We start from the raw sequence: 7,827 nt of genomic DNA on the forward strand, positions 1-7,827 counted from the left end.
TGTGTGGTCAGCATGGGAAGGGGGTCCTGAGGAAGTGCCTTGAGCAGAGCTGGGCAGGGAGTAGACACTTGGTACCTATTGTTTGTTATAACTTGTAAACAATATGGATACATATGGGTGTAATTGACCAGTAGAGAAATACACCTCATCTCAGATGCGTTCAGAAGCCTCTGGCGATTCGAGACATCCAACTAAATGGAGCCCCCTTGAGAGCAATGGGAGGGCTGCAGCTGGGACCATAGAGTCCCCCTTGCATTTTATAAGGTGGCAGTCTTTTCTCCTCCTCAGCTGCTGCGAAAGTCACTGAAGCTAGTGCTTGATCAGCAAGACACTGCTTGCTGGGGACATTGAAGATTCTCACTTCGCTTAGCGTCTCAGTTGTGCTCTTTTAGCCACACATATTACACTTCCTCTTCTATGTAAGTTTTCACTGCTAAATGAGACAGTAACTCCTCATGAGTTGGGACATTTTATTTTTAGTATGTCTGAGGTGAGACACTACTTATAATATCAGACAGATACTAATTTTTTTATTATCTCTTTTAAAGCTTTTTTTTATCGAGGACCTGAGAACATTCTCGATAGGCCCCTCTCAGCCTTCATCCTGGAAGAAACACGCATGTCAGCGGATGATGGCACCAGACAGAACAGAGTCGGAATCCTGCCTTGGTGACTGCTTCTGCGCAATGAGCATTTGAGCCGCCCAGGTGACCTCACGGAGCTCTGTCTTGGGACGCCCAGTGTCTGCCTCATAGCCTGACCGGGAGGGTGAGGATCATCTATGTGAATCACCGGATAGCACTGCCCCTGCATCAGAATGCACTTGACATGATACCACCATTCCCTTTCCTTAGCTCTCGGCCTCTTCCTATTTTGTGTTTCTTGTTATTCCTGCGGTCTCCCCAGGTAGGAACTAATCATATGTTGAGGGCATCCTGAGACTGTTGTCCTGAACTCCCCCCATCTCATGAAACACTCAGAGTATGTTTCTCCCTCCTTTTTTTTCATGCTTCAGTTGGGTTTCTGGCAGACTCAGCAGCCTTCAGCCAGGAGGCCGATTCCCCGCATTGACGTGGGCGCCATCTCCTGGTCATCTAAGGAAGGTACACACACATTTTATCGGGGCTTTCTAAACCACGAGGAAAGGTTAAATTCAAGTAGTGTTACTACACCCGTTAAAGAGAAATAGGCAGAGTAGCAACTCAAATAGTTCTCAAGTCTTTTGTATCTTGGCATCTTTTTTTTTTTTTTTTTAAGTTTATTTATTTTGAGAGAGAGAGATAGAGCACAAGCAGAGAGAAGGAGAGGCAGAGTCCCAAGCAGGCTTCCTGTCATCAGGGCCGAGCCCTGAGCGGGGCTGGAGCTCACCAATTGTGAGATCATGACCTGGGCGGAGATCAAGAGTCGGACACGTAACTGACAGAGTCACCCAGGTGCCCCTCTTGGCATCTTCGTTTAAACTTATGGCAATACCATGGAGGAGAGATAAAATTTTGTAATTTTTTCTCTATCTAGCAAAGTGACTTTTATCCGAAGAGTCGAGCTTTTTTTTTATTAAAACATTTTTTTCATGTTTATTTATTTTTGAGAGACAAAGAGAGACAGAGCGTGAGCAGGGGAGGGGCAGAGAGAGAGAGGGAGACACAGAATCCTCAGCAGGCTCCAGGCTCTGAGCACAGAGGCTGACATGGGGCTTGAACCCAGGAACAGTGAGATCATGACCTGAACTGAAGTCAGACGCTCAACAGACTGAGCCACCCAGGCGCCCTGAGCTTTAAAAAAAAAAAAAAAAAAAAAAAGTAGTTAAAATGTTGCAGAAAACAGCAAATGATGATTCAATTGGGAGTCTGAAATTAGTATGAATGTTCTGGATCAGATGAGCACATTAGTGATGTTGAATGAGGTTTATTTCTCAATCCTCGCCCCCCCCCCCCCAAAAGCAAAGTCAAACCATTCATAGATGTTGGTGGGCTTTCTTGTCAGTGATGATGTTGCCTAAATAATTCATTTCTTCATGAACCAGGTGGTATGTGTGAGGGAAACGCATGCACCGGGCACCCTCTTGGATGCCACCGCCTTCTCCCTTGAGGACAAACCTGGGCCCAGCCCTTCCAACAAAGCAACATGTAGATGCTTGGGAACCACGGAGCAGACCCTTTTCCCTGCAAAGCACCATGGAGAATCCTTTCCACGAGGAAGGGACGTCTGGGACGAGAGCAGACAAACAGGGCAAGGGTGCATGCAGAGAGGAACTGCCTCTGACCGGCCCCACTTGTCTTGCCTTCTCTCTTAGTTTCTGTTCTAGACATTGAAAGCAAGAGTCAGCAGATGCCTGCCCGGCTGGCCACCTCCTCTGTAGATAAAGCTGTATTCACACACGACAGCCACAGCTATCTGTCTGCATGTGGTGTCCTGCGATGCCGTCCCAAGTGACATCATCGCACTCCGCGATTGTTTTGGCAGGGGACAGGAAGCCGGTTACCGCCCCTGGAGGTAGAAGACCCTCTCCTGCTGCCAGGGTAGAGGCGGTCTTGGGAACCACATGGCCAAGAACGCTGGTGAAATCAGGCGGTCAGGATCAGGAGCGGGTGGGACACAGGCGGGGGCGTTGAGAAATTCCCTATGATCTTATCTACATGCAGCACAGTGTGTGCAACTCTCCCCTCCGCCCACACCCGGGCCTTGCTCTCCGCAGCTTGTTAGAGCTGCACTGTGCAGCTGTATTTGTCTCTTCGACCGTGGCCAAGTTGAGGTTATTTGGGTACCTGAGTCCCTTCTTCTTCAATGTCCCTTGAAGTCAGCAGGCCACATGGCACCGCGGTGCACGCACAGCTTCCTGATACAGAGAACAGGAAGACGTTTGCTCCTTTATATGCAAATAATAAGGGCCTGCCATCGCCTCACTCATTAGCAGAAAGCTATTGATGGAGAAGTATTGCCATCCGAGCCTCAAACGTTTGGCAAAATGTTCTCAACGTTTAGCTGCTTTATTCTTTGTCGCTCCTCCAGCCACTTAACTTCATTCAGTTTGATGTAAATGTATGTTCCAGCAATAATTCATCTTAGTTCTTACACCGTGAACTAGAAGGGACAAAGCAAGGCTTTCTACGGGCATCTGCAACTGCATTTTTGCTTATGTGTTTGTTAAATGGCTGAGGCCAGTTTTTGATTATGCTTAATTTTTTTTTCCTAGGATAAAATCCTTACCTCCGAGACTGTGCCCCCTCTGGCTATAGATCATCGCATCCACACCCTGGTGTCAGTTCTTATCTATTCACATGGAAACTTCGCTTTGCTTCTCCAGCCGGGGGCCTGTCTTCTGAGCTCCAGAACCATCCAAACATTAGACTGCCTACTCAGCGTCACCTCTGGAATTTTGCAAACTCAACATACTTAAAACCATTTTCATGGTTTTTTTCCCTTCCTTTCATGCCCCCTGCCAGCCCCCTTCTCATGCCTTACACACTAAACCCGTGTTCCCTATTTCACCAGGAAGTGGCACAAGCCAAGAAACCGAGTAGGCTTCCCCACGCTGTCTTACAGCCACATGTTCTTTTTATTATTATTATTATTATTATTAAATATAATTTATTGTCAAATTGGTTGTCATACAACACCCAGTGCTCATCCCAACAGGTGCCCTCCTCGATGCCCATCACCCACTTTCCCCTCTCCCCCACCCCCCATCAACCCTCAGTTTGTTCTCGGTATTTAAGAGTCTCTTATGGTCCGCCTCCTTCCCTGTCTGTAACTTTTTATTTTCCCCCTTCCCCTCCCCCATACAGCCACGTGTGTTCAATTCGTGTACGACTCCCTGTTCATTTTATTTTTTATTTTTTAAGTTTATTTATTTATTTTGAGAGAGAGACAGCATGACTGGGGGGAAGGCCAGAGAGAGAGGGAGAGAGAGAGCATCCCAAGCAGGCTCCGCACTGTCAGCACAGAGTCCCATGTGGGAGTCGAACCCACCGACCATGAGATCACAATCTGAACCAAAATCAAGAGTTGGACACTTAACTGACTGAGCCACCCAGGCGCCCTGTATCCATTGATTTTAATTCACAGTTGACTTTTTTCCTCTCCATCTTCATGACCATCACCCTAGTCCTATCATTTCCTGTTTTCTAAATATTATTTTATTTTATTTACTTTTTTATTTTTTAGAGAGAGAGAGAGTGATAGAAGGAAGGGCAGAGGGGGAGACAGAGAGAGAAAGGGGAGGGAGAGAGAGAGAGAGAGAGAGAGAGAGAGAGAGAGAGAGAGAATCCCAAGTAGGCTTTATGCCCAGCACAGAGCCCCATGTGGGGCTTGATCTCACAACTCAGGGATCATGACTGGAGTCAAATAATCTATAATTACTCAGTTGGTACTCAATCAACTGAGCCACCCAGGTGCCCCTTAAATATAATTTAAATTTTAGCACACATTTTAATTGGTAATACAAAGATATAAAACCCCAAGTCAGAACGTATAGAACAGTATGCACTGAAAAATCTCCTTCCTGCCGGTCCCCTAGCCAACCTGTTACTGTCCCCCATGCAACTCATGCTACCCAGTCCCTGTGTGTCCTTTGACACAGTGTAAAATATCCAATTACTCTACTATGCGTCTTGGTTTATTTTAATTAAAGAATTTATCTTCGTGCTCATTCCACAAAGAGTTTCCTTATTCTTTAAACAGTTTTCTGTCATCCTATTAAAAAACAAACTGTAATTTAACTAGACTGTTATTGGTAGGCATTCAGGTCATTGTCAATTTTCCCATATCTATAAAGTAAATTCCTAGACGTGAAGTTACTAGATTAACTAAGAGCAAAGCCACCATTATTTCTCCTGGAAATAAGAGCTTCCTAGCTGGTGTTCCCTCATCTACTCCTGACCTCCTGTGATCTTTGCTATACTCTACAGCCAGAGTAATCATTTTTTCCATAGGGGTGTCCATTGTTCCAGGATCACTTTTGAAAAAAACTCTTTTCGGGGCGCCTGGGTGGCGCAGTCGGTTAAGCGTCCGACTTCAGCCAGGTCACGATCTCGCGGTCCGTGAGTTCGAGCCCCGCGTCAGGCTCTGGGCCGATGGCTCGGAGCCTGGAGCCCGTTTCCGATTCTGTGTCTCCCTCTCTCTCTGCCCCTCCCCCGTTCATGCTCTGTCTCTCTCTGTCCCAAAAAAAAAAAAAAAAAAAAAAAAAAAAAAAAAAAAAAAAAACCGTTGAAAAAAAAAAAAGAAAAAAACTCTTTTCCCTCATTCAATTGCCTTACACTGTTGTCTAAAACCTATTAGCTGCACCTCTCTCTGTATTGATCTCTCTACAAATCTCGATTTCAGCCTCTGAACTCTATTTTGATACATTGACCTATGTGTCTGTCCATACATATATTTCACAGTCTTGATTACTAAAGCTCTTGCAAGTATTTTGTATTTCAATATAATTTTAGAATTAGCTTGTCAATTTCTATTTAAAAAAAAAAAACCCTCGGGGCGCCTGGGTGGCGCAGTCGGTTAAGCGTCCGACTTCAGCCAGGTCACGATCTCGCGGTCCGTGAGTTCGAGCCCCGCGTCAGGCTCTGGGCTGATGGCTCGGAGCCTGGAGCCTGTTTCCGATTCTGTGTCTCCCTCTCTCTCTGCCCCTCCCCCGTTCATGCTCTGTCTCTCTCTGTCCCAAAAATAAATAAAAAACGTTGAAAAAAAAAATTAAAAAAAAAAACAAACAAACAACAACAAAAAAAAACCCTGCTGGGGATGTTCATTGGGACCAGTGTGGGATCAATATAGATCGATTTGGTAATTTGGGGAAAAATCAACTTGGGGAGAATTATATCTTGATAATATGGAGTTCTCCAGCCTATGACATAATAGATCTCTGTTTTTAAGTAGGTCTTCTTCTTCTTCTTCTTCTTCTTCTTCTTCTTCTTCTTCTTCTTTAATGTTTATTCGTTTTTTAGAGACAGAGAGAGACAGAGCATGAGCAGGGAAGGGACAGAGAGCGAGGGAGACACCCGAAGCAGGCTCCAGGTCTGAGCTGACAGCACAGAGCCCGATTCGGGACTCAGACTCACGGACTATGAGATCATGACCTGAGCCGAAGTCCGACACTCAAGCAGCTGAGCCACCCAGGCGCCCCTTAAGTAGGTCTTCTTTAGCTTCTTGCATCGATATTTTGTATTTTGTAGGGCATTGAAGCAGCGATACCCCAGCAGCAACTAATAAATCATTAATAATAATACATACAGAAGGATTCCGAGAAATAGAAAATCAACTACCAGAATCCCACGGTAATAATTGCTTGCAGGCAAGATCCCCAGTGAATGTTACATTAGTGCACCAAATTTTAAGGAGAAGCAGGATTTGGCATAGCTGTTAAATACGGCTCCCCAAACATTTATAAGTAACTGTGGCTAATCGTAATTAATTACTATACTTCACAAATTCTTTGATACTCCTTCCTCCATTATGTGGATCTTAACTCTCGTCATCTTCAGTGTGGTCAGGACCTATTCGCGTGTAAATAAGAGTATGAAAAAAGAAATAGTTTTACAGTGGGGAAACCTGGCACACACCACCTTAGCCACATGGTCAAGGTGTCACTGGTAACAAGATGTTTTGCCATCGCATATGCCCAATATTATGCCTTGGATCCTGGAACAGAAAAAGCGAGGAGGACAAAAATGGGGGAGTCCAGATGAAGTCGACCATTCAATATCAGGATCGTGCCAATGTAAGTTTCTTAGATTTGAAACTTGTACCATGATTAGTCAAGGTGTTAACACTGGGGAAAGCTAAGTGAAGGAGATACAGGCATTTTTCATATTATCTTTGCAATTCTAGGTCTATAATTATTTCAAAACAGAAAGTTAAAAAATCAGGCAATAATTATGGAGCCGAGGGACATCCAGATGTTGGAGTGAACTGCATAGGGATTGGAAAATACCTATATTTGAAAGGTCATGAAATTAGATGACAAGGATGAAGATTGTAAATAGACAAGTAGAAACCATAAAAAAAGAATCAAATAGAAATACTTGAACTAAAAGGGACAATAACTGAAATGAAAAACGTAATGGATATATTTAACAAAGGATCAAATTTGTATGCAATGGTTCAGAAGAGAGAAAAAAGGATTTAAAAAAAAATAGAAAAGAAATGAAGGATGTCAGACACAGTAAAAAAAAAACACAAAACCTTAGTGTATGTGAAATTATATAAAAACAGCCCCCTCCTCACTTCTCCATAGCACCCCTTTCTTATCCCACTCACAGAGAGACTCTATCTTTCGTCACCCTCAATTAGAGGAACAAATATGAATTTAAACATTTAATGATAACTAATATTAATACTCTAATATTAATTAATGACACCCAAATATTATTTAAGTATGGATAATACATGCATACAAACAGATAACGTTTCTTTAAAATGTGTTATATATGGGGGTGCCTGGCTGGCTCAGTTGGTAGAGCATGCGACTCCTGATCTCAGGGTCATGAGTTCGCACCCCCTGTTGGGTGTAGAGACTACTAAAACAAAAATAAATACACTTTAAAAAAAGCATTTAAAATGTGCTATATATCCTGGACAATTTTGCTGGGTGCTTAACCTATGAAAGTAATAGCTAGCAATTACAGAGCCCTGAAGGGACAGTGCCTTAACTCCAGCACTGCCTCAAGACTAGCCCCGCCTCCTCCGAAGCTCAGCAGGACGCCTGCGCAGTGAGATCTGGGTCAACCGGAAGTCATGGGCAGGAGGTTATTCTTAATGTTCTCACTTTTCAGAAGGAAGAATTTAAAGCCCTGACCCCTTCATTCACTGAAGGAAACGCCAGGAAGTGTTGGA

General features: G+C 44.1%; 1 long non-coding RNA gene across 1 annotated transcript; it reads left to right on the plus strand.

Annotated features, from left to right (window-relative positions):
- The first annotated feature begins 633 nt into the window (after positions 1-633).
- LOC131486227 (uncharacterized) lies at positions 634-3,599 on the plus strand. Its single transcript, XR_009249251.1, has 3 exons — positions 634-1,103; positions 2,024-2,493; positions 3,194-3,599. It is a non-coding gene; the product is annotated as an uncharacterized LOC131486227 (long non-coding RNA).
- The last annotated feature ends 4,228 nt before the right edge of the window (positions 3,600-7,827 follow it).

The sequence above is a fragment of the Neofelis nebulosa genome, chromosome 9 (assembly GCF_028018385.1).
Source record: "Neofelis nebulosa isolate mNeoNeb1 chromosome 9, mNeoNeb1.pri, whole genome shotgun sequence".
Classification (NCBI taxonomy): domain Eukaryota; kingdom Metazoa; phylum Chordata; class Mammalia; order Carnivora; family Felidae; genus Neofelis; species Neofelis nebulosa.